We start from the raw sequence: 18,022 nt of genomic DNA on the forward strand, positions 1-18,022 counted from the left end.
ATAATCATTCGGAGTAACCTAACAATTCGATAAGTAATTCTGCATTTAGTGCTATTTTCTTAGTGCAAAAATGCCCCTTTGTTTAAAAAATGTAAGCAAGGATGCCTAAGAAATAGCACAGAATGCAACAGAACATTAATAGCGAGAGGCCACTCATGCTTGAAAAATGTGCACTTTGGGTAGATTTTTCCCCGAACGTACTCCTGGCATTTAGCACTATTTTCAAAATGGACGGAAGGATGCATTTTGTGCTAAGAAAAAGTGATAATGCAACACAACACAAATAACAAGCACAAGTAGCCTCTCTCTAAATGTGCTCTTTTGATGGGAATTTTTTTCCCCCAAATTACTCTTAATTACGTGAGTGTGCATGAGCATGTTATGATCGGTAATTCTGCATGAAAGAGCAATGTGGAATTACTGAAATTACTCTGATTACTCCAATATAACTAATATTCCACCCAGTGGGGTGGAGCTAGTCGCCGAGGAGCATCCTTTTGAAGCTCCAGCCTAGAGTGGCCCTGGTCAATGATTCCAGCCCCACATACAGGCAGATTTCTAGACCATCACTGCTAACACGCTCTGCTGCCTTCAGCGAGTTGCCTGATGGAGATGGAGGAGCACTGGGAGTCCCCACTGCCTGGTGGGGATCACAGCACAGCAAAACCTGATGGTGCTGGGAGTGGTGGGGTCTAACCTGATCTCTGGCACTCGAGGCCTGCTTTGGGGCCTGATTTGCAGGTCATTTGTTCTATGGACTTGGGGGGCATGCATTTTCCAACTACACCCAACTTTAGGCCTGCCTTCCTTCCCTACATGAGGGCCCTGGTTGTTGTGGGCCAGCTGCGGGAGGTGCGCAGGGGGCTTTGGAGTTCGTTAAAGACTACAGCTAGAGCCGTGTTATTCCCTAGAAGGTCGTTGTCCCAGCTATGCCCCAGGATGGGGGACTGGTGGGCTCCTGCACCTCTTCTCTGACCCCTGCGTACTGTTTGAACCTTGAAGCCCTGTGAATTGGGCCTAGTGGGGCCAGACTAAGGTGGGTATTCCATCTACAGTGAGGGGTGCCCAAAGAATGCTGTTGGGGATGGTGAGTGGTGCGAAGTGGTGAAGTCGCTCCCACAATGCCGGGAACATTTCCAGCTGCCACCATTTGTGTCTCTTGGTCGGGTGGTCTAATGACCTGACATGGTCCCCAACATGCTGAGATTAGTGAGCAGAAAAGCTGCAACACTGGTCCTCTTCTCTTAAGATGGGGTTGATCCCCTACTCCTCTTCTTTGCACTGTGTTCATGGCGCGGTACATTGGCACACCCAGTTCTGCTTCAGTGATTCCTGTCCACTGCTGAAGGTTGCACGACAATGGAAAACTTTCTAAGGTGGCCAACCCAAGCATTGGGGAGATCAAGGTGGCTGAAGAGATTATTGCCCGGTAGCCGGGTGCCCTTTGCTTCCGCTGGGCTGGGCTGGCCTTGCCTCTATTCTACGGACGTGTGTTGACTCTCAGCTATGAATGATGTGCAGTAACCCTGTGTAGTAAAGTACCCCTTTTTACATTGTAGCCCTCACTTTTTGCCTAATGTTGATGTACTTTAACTGAGTGTTCCCTGGGTCCCTGCCAACCAGGTACCCAGGGCCTCTGTTCTTTCCCTAAAACTGTACTGTTGCAAAACCCAATTTGCAACTCTCTGGCCACATCTAAGCCCCTCGTAAAAGGTACCCTAGGTACCAAGGGCACTGTGACCCAGGAAGGCCTCTAAGGGCTGCAGAACTTATTGTGCCACCCTGACACACCTTTGCACACACATACTGCCATTGCAGGCTGCATGTTTTTGTGCAGAACAAAGTGAAGGGTCGATATGGCACACATCCCTGTGTTCTGTGCCTACAATCCACTGCCCTGGCATAGATAAGTCACCCCTCTAGCTTGGTGCACTATACCAGTGGTGAGGGTACATGTTCATGAGCCCTGTACCCCTACAGTGTCTAAGTCAATTCTGACATTGTTACTGCAGTAATGCCATAAAAAGTATAGGGTCTGGGAGATTGTCATTACGAACTTTGCAATACCACATTGGATTTACTGAAAACTGGGAAGTTTGATATCAAACTTCCCTTCACATTAAACCCACACTGATGCCAGCATGGGATGTACTGAAAAATGCGTCTTAGCGATGCCCCCTGAAAAACAATCTACATCTTTTGCCCTGGCTGAGTGGCTGCTCACCAGCTGCCACCACGAGACATGTTACTGGACCCCTGGGTCCAGAGCCTACCTCTCTCGGAGTCCTGAAACAAAGCTCATCCTGGGACGAGCTGCAGAGACAGAATATCTGTGGTGAAATATCGAATATCGAGTCAAGAATATCGATGGTGTAAAATGTCGAGGTATGTTTTTTCGTTGTTCAAATATCCATTTTTGTGTAATGTAGAAATATAGATTTTTCAAATCGATGGCAATTATATAGTTGTAAACAATATCAATTTTAGTTTTTTTGTTTAATGTTGTTTTTTTTAATTAATTTGGTATTAGTTATTTTATATTTTGTAATGAATTTTTTTATTTGTTAAAATGTTTGTTTTTATTGTTTTTTAATTAATGTTTAGGAGCGGGATGTTGGGTTTATATGGGATATGGTTGGGCAGTAATTAAAAAATAGTTAATTAAAATGTTGTATATTTTTTTAATTTTTGTAAAAATTTAGTGGTGGGATGGTGGGTTTATAGGGGATAAGGGTGGAGGGTAATGTAAGAATGTAGGTTACAAATATTTTTTTTACATTTTTTTAAAAATACATAGCTACATTTAAAAAAACAAATCTACATTTTTAAACTTGTAAACATTTCGAATTTTTTGGGGTGTTAATATTTTGATATAAATTGACTGAAATATTTTAGAAATATGTGTTTAATTTTAAAAATATATGATTAGTTTATTATTTTAAAATTTCATTTAAAACGTATAATTTTTTGCATTAGTTTATAAAAAGTTTAAAATTGGATAATTTGGAAATTTTAAATATTAATAATTTAGAATTAATATTTCTATTTTCTTTTGTGAGAAAGGGTGTCTCAAATTTTTTATTATAATTCTTCAAATAATTGTAATTTGTAATATATTTTTTGTAATTTTAGTTTAACATTTTTGTGATAAATATTTTTAAAAAGTGTTACAATTTTAATTTTGTTAAAGAAATGTACATTTTTAAATAATGTATTTTGTTTTGGTTTAAAATAATTTTTTCTTTTTCTATATTTGTAATTTTTTTTATTAAGTAGTATTTGTCTTTATTTGGAGTTGGAATAGTAATTTATTATGTTTTATTATCCAGCACTTTCCCTCAGTATAGTTGATTTTGGAGTTGGAATAGTAATTTATTATGGCTTATTATCCAGCACTTTCTCTGAGTTCAGTTAGTTTTGGAGTTGTAATAGTACATTGTTTGGGTTTATTATCCAGCACTTTCCCTAAGTTTATATGTACATTGAAATAAGAAAGGAGAAGTATGTTATTATTGTGAACATTTTTATTAATAAACACGTGTTTTTTTTTTAGGTTTACAATTAAGGGCCGTATTCCGATCTCGCTAGGAAAGCCCTCCGTATAACTCTGATCCAGAGGGCTTTCAGAGTGAAACGTGCTTAGGGAGTCCAAACGATCGAGTTTGATGCAGCTGTATGCTTACGGACTCAGTTTGTTGGGACTCCCATTGAACTCAATGGGAGCCTGTGTACAGACACGTACATGGGCTCCCATAGCAAAAAGGGGTGGGTGGGGAAAAGCGTACACCTTGTGGGGTGCCCGCTACACTGTACATGCATGGGACCCATGGGCACATCCCTGTGACAGATTCGGAGGGCCCCAGGTGAAGGGGGGCTGGCTATGGTCCCCCAAAGTATAAATCCGACGGCCATTTCATATCGCTAAGACCAAGGCGAAGCAGCTGTCTGAATCGCTCCACGAGGGGTGGGGGTACGCTCTGTACCTACGGGGTGGGGTGGGGGTATGCACCGTACATACGAGGGGTGGGGGTACGCTCCGTACCTACAGGGTGGGGTGGGGGTATGCACCGTACATATGAGGGGTATGCACCATACATACGGGGGTGGGGGTATGCTCCGTACATACGGGGTGGGGTGGGGGTATGCACCATACATACGGGGGTGGGGGTACGCACCGTACATATGGGGTGGGGTGGGGGTACGCATCATACATAAGGGGGTGGGGGTACGCACCGTACATACGGGGTGGGGTGGGGGTACGCTCCGTACATATGGGGTGGGGTGGGGGTATGCTCCGTACCTACGGGGTGGGGTGGGGGTACGCACTGTACATACGAGGGGTGGGAGTATGCACCATACATACGGGGGGTGGGGGTATGCTCCATACATACGGGGTGGGGTGGGGGTATGCACCATACATACGGGGGTGGGGGTACGCACCGTACATATGGGGTGGGGTGTGGGTACGCATCATACATAAGGGGGTGGGGGTACGCACCGTACATACGGGGTGGGGTGGGGGTACGCTCCGTACATATGGGGTGGGGTGGGGGTATGCTCCGTACCTACGGGGTGGGGTGGGGGTACGCACTGTACATACGAGGGGTGGGAGTACGCACCGTACATACGGGGGTGGGGGTACGCTCCGTACATACGCGGTGAGGTGGGGGTATGGCGCGTACATGGGGGGGCCTGGGGTTACGGCACGTACCTGGGGGGGTGGGCTGGGGGTACGGCGCATACTTGGGGGGGTGGGCTGGGGGGTGTTCGGCACATATGCGGGCACATGTTTGGACGTCTCCATGGTTGCTATGGGAGTTCGCTCCGTACGGTGTTTTTACCATACGGTTGTGCATTCGGACGGACGGGATGGATCGTACTTGTGCACTCGGACTGCAGTTTCCCGATTCGTACGTAAAACTGTCCGGGGACGTGTCGGACACTTTTTCTGACCCGAGGACGTGTCGGGAAATTTTCCCAATGCGATTCGTATGGATTTTTTAACATACGAATCGTACTTGCCAGTTTGTACGGGACTTGTACAATTCGTACGTAAAAAAATCCGGATACGATTCGTAGAGGGAATATTTTTAACGGATCGGAACCGGCACCTTTGATGTTATTCAGAATTTATTATAAAATATAATATATTTTAAACATATGTTATTCATTTACAATTGCAAACTTTAAAATATATTTTTTAGGCATTTTTTTTTACATTTTTGAAAAATTATGCATTTTTTTGAAGTATAGTCATGTAATAGTAAAGTAAATATATTCTTAGTTCTTTAATTATAACCAGTTTTATTTTTATTGTTTAGCACTTTTTGTGACAAAAAGTAAACATTTGTATACATTTCTTTTAACATTTTTAATATATATTATATATATATATATTTTTTTAAATTATATAATATTTTTTTTACAAATTTATATTTTGCATATTTTAATATTTAGTATATTGGATATTATTAATAATAACATAATATTTAATATGTTAAATAATGAAAGTTTTTTTAACAAATATATTTTGTTAACTTATATTGTTTAATTAAACATTTTCAAATTGGTTGCATATTTCCAGTATGTGAATCATATGTACATTTTAATATAAATTAAATATTACATTTTTTGTTTTTTGATAATATAATATCTAATGTATATTTTACAATTTTCTTAATATTTTTTGAACATTTGTGAAAAAGAATTACAATAAATAAAAATATACATTTAGGGGCCGATTCCAATCTGGGTCGGGAAGCTCTCCGACCGAGCCAGATCCGGAGTGTTTTCCGACCGAGCCTGAGTCCTGCAGTCCGACCGAGCGAGTACGATGCGGCCGTATGCTGCCGGACTCGGTTCGGTCTGACTCCCATGGAAGTCAATGAGAGCTGGTCGTACGACGCGTACATGGGCTCCCATTAACTGAATGGGTACCTCTCGCACAAGGGCACCCCCTTCAGTGGGTAGGCATCGGTGCCATCCGCACCGTACATGCCTGTGTTGGGGAGAACTTGGGTCTCCCCCTGCGTCCGAGTCGTAGGGCTGCGTGTGACAGGGGGTCCGACGCGGACCCCCAAAGGCAACTTCCCAGACGTTTTGCGAGCCGGACACTCCAGCTCGCTCCGGATGTCCGACGTGTGCATCGTACTGGCTCAGTCGTGAATCACATCCATTGCACACCACGGTTAGCTTACGGTCGAGACATACGGAGCGGGTTGGACCTGGCAATGACTCGGACAGTGAATTTTACGTAGCTCGCATCGTACTTGCTCGCTCGTACACCTGTACGAGTCAGCTGGAAAACACGCGTACGACTCGTAGTTTGTCCGGCCGGATTGCGTTTGGTGCCCATCCGCAAAAGGCTGTAGCTCTTTTGGTTCTGGAAATTAAACTTTTTAAAGTGGGGATGGAAGGCTGTTGTCCTGTGACATGTTCAGGAACCCTAGTTAATACATTTTTTAGTAGTTGAGCACTGATCTGTTGGGAGCTGGTACTTCCTTCTCTGATTGTTTCTAGAGCATCTCTGATCTCGATTTCAGTCACATTGGGGGGATGTTGTGTTCTCTGATATTAACTACATTTGTTTCTACTGTAGTGGCTCCCCCATAGCAAGAATTATTTACTACATTTCCAATGTTTTTTGTTTCCAGTTACTTTTTCTTGTGTATACGTGTAGCCCATGTAGCAAAGAAGTAGGGTTCCCTTTTGTGAAGTTATTAATTTTGCTCCTTCTGCCATTTTGTTGTCTATCTGTGAAAATATATATATATTATCTACTGGCGGTCGCCAGTAGATAGTTATAGTTAGGACCGTGTTTCCATAGGAAATCTGAAAATTCTATTTTGAATAACTTTGGCGCCGGTTGATGAATCCTCGCGAATTTTTCAAAATAGGTGGGGCGCTCCGCTCCGATCCTACCCTGAAAGTCTCGGGGTGATACGTCAAGTGGGGGCCGAGAAAAAAGGGGGGTCCCAAAACGCGTTTTGCCCATGCATTTTTCCATAGGGACCTTTAGTCCAAGGTACAGCCCGAACGGCTGAACAGAATTACTTGAAATTTGGCAGAGAGGTAGTCCTCAGGTCAGGGATGTGCCTTTTGAATATCTGGAGTCAATCTGTTCAGTAGTTCCTGAGAAAATTTCAGTTAAAAGTACATATATATCTATAAGCGTGCACCGGGGCGCGCACGGTGCGCGCACAGTGACGTGTGCAAGCGCAATTCTGATTGGTTGTTAGATGTCAGTAAACATTCTAATCGGTCGAAATCAGGAAGTGTCGGCCACCATTTTGTCTCTCGCAGTCTGAGGCAGTGAAAAACAAAGGTGGAGAACGTGAAAAGGGGGCAGGGTGGACAGTTCCTGACCCCCTAGCCTTTGTCAGGGGGTCACTGAAGGACCCCCAAGGGTGAGAAAAACATTTATTTTTTTGACGAAAAAGCGCACGGTGCGCGCACGGTGCGCGCACGGTGAAAAACCTGAAAAAAAAATATATTAATAAATACATAACTTAGCATTTAAAAAACTGTACAAATTCACTTAAAAAACCATAGGTTTCACACACGTTATAGTTAGGAATTAGCATTTAAAAAACCTAGCAAATTCACTTAAAAAACCATAGGTTTCACACATGTTATAGTAAGCTGGACATTTCCCTCGTAAAAAAACAATTAAATTCCCCCGTTATAGTTAATGCAGGCAACTATAACTCACGCGACCGCAATCCTCTGCTGATGACGTCAGACATTACATCACTATATTTAGACACCTATTTACCTATGTCTTCTTCCATTAATCTTTAGCTATACATATATTACAAATATTTATTTTTCAGAAAGACACATATGTAATCAGTGATGTAATATCTGACGTCAGTTGTGACTATAACGTGTGTGAAACCTATGGTTTTTTAAGTGAATATATATATATATATATATATATATATATATATATATATATTACCTACTGGCGGTCGCCAGTAGGTAGTTATAGTTAGGACCCTGTTTCCATAGGAAAACCGCAACATTCTATTTGGAATAACTTTGGCGCCGGTCGACGAATCCTCGCGAATTTTTCAAAATAGGTGGGGCGCTTCGCTCCGCTCCTACCCTGAAACTCTCGGGGGGATTTGTCAAGCGGGGGCTGAGATAAAAGGGGGGTCCCAAAACGCGTTTTTCCCATGCATTTTTCCATAGGACCTTTAGACACAGCTACAGCCCGAACGGCTGAACAGAATTACTTGAAATTTGGCAGAGAGGTAGTCCTCAGGTCAAGGAAGTGCCTTTTGTAGGTTTGGTGTAAATCTGTTCAGTAGATTCTGAGAAAATAGCCTTTAAATCAATATATATATCTGAGCCAGCGTACGGTGCGCTTACGGTGCGCTTACCGTACGCGTACGGTGGCGTGCTCGAGCGCGATTCTGATTGGTTGTTAGATCTTAGTAAACATTCGAATCGGTCGAAACCAGGAAGCGGCGGCCGCCATTTCGTGTGTTTCACTCAGAAAAAAAAGAGTTATATCTTGAAAAGGGGGCAAGGGAGAGAGTTACAGACCCCCTAACATTTGTAAGGGGGTCAAAGAAGGACAGAAAAGTACAAAGAAAACATTTATTGATTTTTAAAAACATCGCAGGGTACGCGTACGGTAAGCTTAACGTACGCGTACGGTAGAAAAAAAAGAAAAAAAAAGAAATGAAATGCAGATTTAAGAGTTTAGATATTAGGGGGCTCTAAAAAGAGCCGTTGTGTTTATGAAGTGATTTTTTAGTGGTACCTACAAGTAAGTAGGTACCACTAAGAACTAAGGTTCAAGAGGAAGACTCTGTTCCCTTCATCAGTGAAGTGCACACCATCTCCTCTATAAATGTCTTGCATGTCGTAACGCAAGTTGTTGTGGTAAATGGAACCCATACCATAGTCACGGAGGAAAGCAGAAACAGATTTGTTGACGTGCTTTCTTGCTTTGTCAATCTGTGGACAGAAATGATTGGACCAGTTCCATTTTTGCCTTTGGCATATGTTAGAAAACACAAAGGCAGTTTTAGGGAAAAGTGAAAACAGTTGTGCAAAGGTGTCCTTCATAAGCATTTCCAGACCTACCCCAGTCAAAGTGCCTAGGTCATTGCCACCACAGTGCACTATTATGAGGTCAGGGTGTTGGATTTGCATGAAGGATTTCACCAATGGCATCAATTGGTGCCACTTTAACCCTCTCTGACCAATCCATTTAATGTCTACATTTGGCAAAGCAAGGTCTCTTACCATATCTGTTTTCTCTGCATACTTTTCACTCCAGAAGACATAGCTGTGCCCTACAATCCACACTGTGAACATCTTCAAAGTAGAACTGGATGCACTCAGGAGGTGTAATTCAGTAGAATGGTAAAAAGAAATGAAAGACAGTTTGGAAATAGGGGCATACATATTTTTATAAAATAAAAAGAACTGATTGGCTGTTTCATACCATTCTACAATAAAAACTAGGCTGTATGTGTAAATTAATAGAAGCATGTTTTGTATTGGTACAGAAAAATGTGTTACCAAAGAACAGTACTATGGATTTGCTGTTAGGTTTGAAAAGTCAAGCACTCTTGCTCTTTGGAAATGAAACATTGTTTGGTGAACTTCTGACCTGACTCCACACAGCAGTGCTCCATGAGCTGTTGCTATGGTAGCAGGCAGAAGTCAAGTTGGGGGAAGGGTACTAGGCAGAAGTCAAGTTGGGGGAAGGGTACTTTTGGAAAAGGGTTGGTTTTCAACCAATAGAAATGTGTGATTACATTTGAAAAAAAGGGGGAAGCACTGAGATTTGAAATTAACATGTATATGTGTGGAAAAAGAGAGGGAAAGTTTGCCATTATCTGGTTCTGCTGAGAGGAGAGAGGTGTAAAGAACAGAGATCCTGGCTCTGATAATCTGCTGTTTGAGTGCCACATTTCTTTCACAACTAACTAATTTTAAAAGTGAGTTTAGAGTTTGAGAGGGGATGTATATGGTAAATTAAGAAATGAATAATAGAAATGGAATTCCTTTTGTTGAAGTTGTGTTTATCATTTTCTGTTTTGGGAGAAATTTAAATGTGAGGAACATGTACAATAATATGGACTATGTTTTCACGATAAATTAAGGTGTACTGGTATAAATAAGGAATACTTTTAGGGTTTGAGGTTGCACTCAGTAATGCAAATACATTCAGCATTACTAAGGCTGGTTGCCCTTGCTGGAGTGTAGTCAGTCACCCAGGTTACACATGTTGTTGGTCTCAGAAAGCTGTTTGGTATTGCTCTGGTGATTTTACATTTGCATTAGATGGAAAGGGGGAGGTATTTTTTTATGCAGAAGCAGACTCTTAGCACACAGCCAGCTGCTTACCCTGTGGAATCATGCACAGTATTCACAACCGAGTGGGGTTTGAGGTTTCAGTCAGTAATGCAAATACATTCAGCATCACTAAGGCCGGTTGCCCTTGCTGGAGTGTAGTCAGTCACCCAGGTTACACATGGTGCTGGTCTGAAAAAGCAGTTTGGACATGTGCTTTTTTAAGAATCTAAAAAGTTGGTTTAAAATGTGTCAGTCTGTAAAAGTGTTTATCACTTGCCAAAAAAAAGAGTAGTAAGTGTGCTTTCAAATTGGCAAAGAAATTTCGTTTTGTGACTAATATGAAAACATGACTCTGTGTGCAAAAAGGAATTACAGGCAGAGATTTATTGCGTATTTCTCTGGTGATTTCACAGTTGCATTAGATGGAAAGGGGGAGACATTTTTTGGTGCAAAAGCAGACTCTTAGCACACACCCAGCTGCTTACCCTGTGGAATCATGCACAGTATTCACAAGCGAGTGGGGTTTGAGGTTTCAGTCAGTAATGCAAATACATTCAGCATCACTAAGGCTGGTTGCCCTTGCTGGAGTGTAGTCAGTCACCCAGGTTACACATGGTGCTGGTCTGAAAAAGCAGTTTGGACATGTGCTTTTTTAAGAATCTGAAAAGTGGATTCATAATGTGTCAGTCTGTAAAAGTGTTTATCACTTGCCAAAAAAAAGAGTAGTAAGTGTGCTTTCAAATTGGCAAAGAAATTTCGTTTTGTGACTAATATGAAAACATGACTCTGTGTGCAAAAAGGAATTACAGGCAGAGATTTATTGCGTATTGCTCTGGTGATTTCACAGTTGCATTAGATGGAAAGGGGGAGCCATTTTTTGGTGCAGAAGCAGACTCTTAGCACACACCCAGCTGGTTACCCTGTGGAATCATGCACAGTATTCACAAGCGAATGGGGTTTGAGGTTTCAGTCAGTAATGCAAATACATTCAGCATCACTAAGGCTGGTTGCCCTTGCTGGAGTGTAGTCAGTCACCCAGGTTACACATGGTGCTGGTCTGAAAAAGCAGTTTGGTTATGTGCTTTTTTAAGAATCTAAAAAGTGGATTCAAAATGTGTCAGTCTGTAAAAGTGTTTATCACTTGCCAAAAAAAAGAGTAGTAAGTGTGCTTTCAAATTGGCAAAGAAATTTCGTTTTGTGACTAATATGAAAACATGACATGTGCTTTTTTAAGAATCTGAAAAGTGGATTCATAATGTGTCAGTCTGTAAAAGTAATTTTCACTTGCCTAAAAAGTAGTAGAAAGTATGCTTTGCAATTGGCAAAGAAATTTCATTTTCTGTCTAATTTCAAAGCATGACTTTGTGTGCACACAGGAATTATTTTTAGATATTTAATTTGTGAAGGTGTTATTGTGATTTTCATTTATAGGAAAGGGGTTTATAGTATTTTAAGATTTCTAAAGAACATAAAAAATGTAGTAATATATTTAAATAAAATAAAGGAATTTTTTTTTAGTTTTTTTCAGGTATTGCTGAAGAGCAGTGAACAAAATTTAAGATGCCTACAAAATCCAGAGTAAAGAAAGACCACAAAAAAAACCTATATTTGAAGACAACTGGAGGACCTAAGTTAGTTGGAGATGCTCATGTTGGGAAAAAGAAAAAATCTTCTGGTAAGCAAAAAAAAGATTTTTTAAAGAACATATTCAAAAAAAGGAAAAATGTACAAAATGTCTGTACTGGAAAGAATGTTTTCAATAGAAAAGGAGAGGAAAAAATTGAGAATTTAGTTAATGCAAATATACCTTCTGCAACTAAAAAGATTAACTTAAACAGAAAAACAGCGTTTAAAGAGATACGTAGAAATATGTTTCAGAGAAGAGTTATGTCCAATTTGATAAAGGATGTGAAGAAATATAAGCAAAAGGCTAAATTTTACAAGAGAAAAAAAGAAATTGAAGCCATTGCAGCAAAGGCATTAGAATTAAAAAGGAAACTATTCATTTTAATTTTGAATAGGATGCGTACATTAGATAAAATGGTTAATGTACTGAAATCACAAAGCAAAAGGAAAAGAGTAGTGAACAGAACAAACTTTTGTAAAGTGTTTTTAGGAAAATGGATGCATAGTTCAAGTAGTGAACCTTTTTTTAATGAAGAGAGCTATTTTCAAAGTAATAGTTTGCTGCATGCAGTTGACACCAGAGGTCGTGCTTACGAAGTGAAAAATGGTTGCATAATGGAGAAGGAGATAATGGTTCCAAGAGATGAGGTACAAGTGATGGCGGATGAGGCTATGGGGAGACGTCCTAAAGCCCCAGTGTACACTTGGAATTGTAGTAGTATTTGCACTGTGCGTCAGGAATCTATTGATAAATTTCGTGAGTTTCTAAGAGAATATAGTAAAAAAAGTGTAAAACAGAAGATTAAGGTGCTTCAAAGTCTAGATCCATGCAGAGTGAGAGAGAATACTGGTTTGCAGGGTCATTCTCTGGCTTGTCTATCTAGAAAAGTGTGTATTAGTGTTTTCCATCATTTTAGAATGCTGTCTGTTCATCATACTGAAATGAGAAAGTTTGTGAGACGGTTGTATTTTGCTAAAAGTCCAGCAATAAAGTTAGATGAATTGAATAGGGCTCTGTTCCGTGGGTCAGAATCAGATGTAGAGAAGGTTGTTGATGAAATTCAGTTTTGTTACTTTGGTCCTGAACAAAACAGTGCAGAAAAGGACACAGTAAATGAGGAAGAAGTGGAAGAGAATGTACAACCATTTGTAAGTAAGACATTTAATGATCACATAACAAAATTTGAAAAAATCTCTAATGAAAGACCAAATATTACTTGTATTTGTTGCCGCAGAACTCATTATAGAAAACAAACCAGGTATGTTGATCTCTATAGAAAAAGTGAAAATGAAGATAATTATAAGTGGAAGGATTTTGCCACATATATATTTCTTGAAAATTGTTTTGAATTGGGTGAAGTTCAGCGTATTTGTAAATACTGTTACAACAAATTAGAAGAAAATAGAATGCCGACCAGAGCTGTACATAATAATTTAGAATTGGATGTTATTCCTGCCGAACTTTCTGAATTAAATACTTATGAGTCTATACTTATTCAATGTGTTCATCCGTTCCAGACCATAGTACGTATGGAGCCCAAAACTGGTAAATTACCTCCTTCAGATTTACTGAGAGGTTTAAAAGGTAGAGTGGTATATTTGCCCTTGGATTTGAAAAAAAATATGAAAACTATTGATGCAGATACTTTGGAAACTGAACCATTAGTTATTCTGGTTAATGGTGTACCTACAAAGAATAAGAAGATTTGGCAGGAGCTGGTAGATGTACGGAAAGTACAAAGAGAAAATTTGTATTTGAAAAGGAATAACAAATGGTATGAATCAATTTATATAGAAGATGAAGAAGAAGAAGATTTACAAGAAGACACAGAAACACCAACTGGACAAATTGAAAAAGTGGACAAGTCAAAGGAAGAAGAAATTTATGAACATTTTAGCATACATCCTCTTCATTCAAAAGAAGTTATGGGAGAAAATATTGATCTGTTTCAGATGAAGAAAGCAAAAGGAACTCCCGTGAGTGTATGGGAGGAGAGCTTGGAAGCTCGATGTTTTCCCCAGCTGTTTCCTAAAGGAAAAGGAGGACGATACGATGAACGTCCAGAACAGATTCCAGCTTCTGAGTATCGGACTACAAGACTATATGCAGAAGATCCAAGATTTCGACAAAGTATTCCTTATTTGTTCCATCTTTTATTTGAAAGTGACTTGTCTGCATTATCATATGCAGTAAATCACATTTTAAAAAGTGGAGTACATTTACAAAATGTGTCTGCTAAGGATTTTATGGAGAAAGTTCAGCACCGAGATGATCATTTGGAAACACAACTGATCAATCTGATGGCTTGTCAGCGTGGGACTAATGAATATTGGTACCGACGCCATGGTGAATTAAAATGCATGTTACGGAATTTAGGAACACCAACATGGTTCGTTACCCTAAGCTGTGCTGAGTACGCTTGGGATGATTTACTGGATTTTCTACGAGAGGCAAATTCAAACATTAAAAACATCGAATACAAGACAGCAGGAGAACTGTGCTCATTGGATCCGGTTAATGTTTGCAGATATTTCAATCATAGATTTGAGGCTATGATGTCCTTCATCTGCAATAAAAAAAATCCACCTCTAGGAGAAGTAGTGGATTTCTTTTGGAGAAAAGAGTACCAGGCAAGAGGTGCTCCTCATATTCATATGCTGTTGTGGATCAAGGATGCCCCAAAGTTTGGAACAGATGCTGATGAAGCAGTGTTATCTTACATTGAAGAATATGCAACATGTGCTATACCAAAAAGCACAGAAGAGAAAAAGTTAAAGGAGCAAGTTTTACGTTTCCAAAGTCATCGGTGTGGAAAATACTGTCGACGGAAATACAAGAGCAAAGATAAATACTACACTAAATGTCGATTTGGATTTCCTAGACCTGTTCTTTCAAATGGAAGAGTAAACAGTTTTATGTCATCTGTGAGACATACTATCACAAGAAAATCACCTAAGAATACCTACAACCTTAAAAGAAAAGAAGAATCAAAAAATATAAATGACTACAACACAGTCATTTTATCCATGTGGAATGCTAACATGGATATACAGTATGTAGCTGACAATTCCATTGCTGTTGCTCGATATGTAACGTCTTACATTACGAAATCAGAAAAAACAGAATTGAAGGAAATGTGGGAAGAGATTTCTCACGAGAAGACTGTCAGTAAGAAGCTGTACAGTTTCAGTTTAAATGTTATCACATCGAGAAATTGGATCCTACGAATGTTCAGATAGGTTATCTTCTGCAAGTCTCTACTCGAAATCAAGAAGAATAATTTGGGCAAGTTTAGGCCTTGCAGCAATGAGAAATCGGGTACTGAAATCTGTTGGAGAAATTGAATATTTGGCCGAGAATGACCCAGAAAGTACAGATATTTTGAAATCAAACATGTTGGACACATATTACCCAAAGAGAAGTCATCATCTGGAGAACATGTGTCTTTATGAAGTGCTGCAGAACTACATTTATTCACGGAAAGCCGCAGAAGACATCAACAATGGAAAATATAAAGTCATTGGTGAGGAAGGATGTTTGGTGAAGCAAACAAAAGGAAGTTTGATAAATCACAGGAAGCTGAGTTGCGACAGTACTGACAAAAAGGAATTTTACTACTTGGCTCTTTTACAGCTGTTTAAACCATGGCATACAGAGGATGAACTACTGGGAGAATTTCAAAGCTATGAAGATTCTTTTAATGCTTGCAAAGACAGCATACAATGCAGTACATTCTCAACTTATCTGCAAATGTTAAATGAAGAAATTGAACAGGAAACTACAATTGCAGCTGAAGTAGCTAGAGACAGTTCTCAGGACAGCCAAAGTTCAGGAACACTCAGTTAAGATCCCCTAGGACAACCAATCGTTGAAAATGAAGCATCAATAGCCATGAATGAAGTGGAAACGGCTATGAATCAAGCTCAAGAAGAATTTATAGACTTACAAAATTTGGAAAGACAACTGAACGAAGAGCAGCAACAAATTTATGAAGAGATCAGAAACAAAATTGATCACGGATTTCTACATGAAAAAAAGAGTGCTCATGCACATCATTTCATCCAATCAGGATGTATGTAAGTGGACAAGCTGGAACTGGAAAAAGTTTCTTAATAAAAGTCATCAGAAGCTACCTACAGCAAAAAACGGATTCTACTTTGTCTTGTGTGGTTACTGCTCCAACTGGGTTAGCAGCATATAACATAAAAGGAATCACCTTACATCGTTTGCTAATGTTACCAGTGGAGCATGAGAACAAAATACAATACAACAAGCTAACTGGAGAAGCATGCTTGGAAGTTTCAAGAGTATTGAAGAAGATGCAAGTTCTCATTATTGATGAGGTGAGCATGGTATCAAACTTAATGCTTGCCTTTGTGCATTTAAGAATGCAGCAAATTCTAAGGACAGACTATGACGTGTTATTTGGTGGAAAACATGTCATAGTTTTTGGGGATCTTCTACAGCTTACTCCAGTTAAAGGACAACCAGTGTTTAATACTGTGACACATGAAGACACAAAGAAGTCATTGGGAAGCATCGGTAATGCAAATATTTGGTCCTTCTTTGAGTACAAGGAACTTACTACTAATATGAGGCAAGCAAACGATGAAGAATATGGAAGTATTCTGAAAGATATCAGAATTGGACTACTCACTGAAGCTGGCACAAAAGCATTACAGAGTCGGTTGCTACATAATTTATTTCCAAAGGAAGAAATAGTTGCAGAGAAGATATACAAGAACATTGCAGAAAAGAAAAGTGTCATCTGCTTAATGCCAACTCTACGTGAATGCTCAATATTCAATGAGGAGCTTTTGAAATTGGAAAAGGAAGATATCAGGAAATTGGAAGCAGTGGACAAAATTGAGGATGGAAGAATTACTATCACATTAATAGGCACACTGAAAAATAAATTGGATTCACTAGAGAAGAACATTTCCAAAACAGCTGGATTAGAAAAAAATCTATATGTTTGCATGAACTGTAGAGTATTTTTAAGGAGAAATTTGGATGTTGAAAAAGGTTTAGTGAATGGAGCTATGGGAAGAGCTGTGTGTTTTATTAATTATCAGAAAAAAGATGGAATTGAATGTTTAAAAATAAAATTTGATCAGATAGAAGAAGTTAAAGACATTTGTCGTTGTTCAGTTCGTTTCATGCTTGTGAAAGACTTATATGTACGTAGGAAGCAGTTTCCGTTTTCTCTAGCATATGCTGTAACTATTCACAAGTCTCAAGGATTGACTGTAGATTGTGCATTTGTGAACATTGGTTCAACTGTGTTCAAAGAAGGTATGGCATATGTTGCTTTGTCACGAGTGAAAACATTATCAGGTTTATTCATGATAGACTTTGATGACTCAAAAGTTAGTGCTGATACAAATTGTGTAAAGGAGTATAATAGATTAAGAAGAAGCTATGCTCCTCATTTAGGTCGGTATCCTGTGTTGGAGAAACGTGTAGTTTCTCGTAAAAGGAGAAATGAGAATATCTGTAATGAAGATGTAGAGAGGAGGAAAAAAAAGAGGAGTGATGTAATTGCAAGCAAAAAGAAAAAGGAAAATGAAGAACAGGTTGTAGGATGTCATTTTGAAAATAGCTCTGGTGTCAACTGCTACGCTAATGTAGTGCTGAATGTTGCATTTTATCTGGAAAGTGTGCAAGAGCAGATAATAGTAAATCAGGGAAAAAGATTCTGTTCTGAGTTGAGTCTCCTTTTTCAAAAGCTGAGTAATGATAAAACTCAAATAGAAAGTGCTACTGAAATTAGAAAACTTTTAGATGTATGTTCAGGACGAACACAGTTTTCTCAAAATGTACAGCAAGACGCACAGGAATTCTTGATGTTTTTTCTTCAGGTACTGGAAGAAGAAGGGGTTCCCATTGAAAATTTATTTGGTCTCTCTTATAAATGGGAACATAGTTGTGAAAACTGTTATAATATATGTGGCTCTAATGTTGATTCTGAAAGGTTTATTTATTTAACATTGCCAGAAAGTAAAACAGTCACTTTTGCTAAATTAGTTAAAGATGCTAATCATAGCATGGAATGCAGTGAGTGTCAATCTGACATGT

Source organism: Triturus cristatus, chromosome 1_2 (genome assembly GCF_964204655.1).
Source record: "Triturus cristatus chromosome 1_2, aTriCri1.1, whole genome shotgun sequence".
In the NCBI taxonomy this organism is placed as follows: Eukaryota; Metazoa; Chordata; class Amphibia; order Caudata; family Salamandridae; genus Triturus; species Triturus cristatus.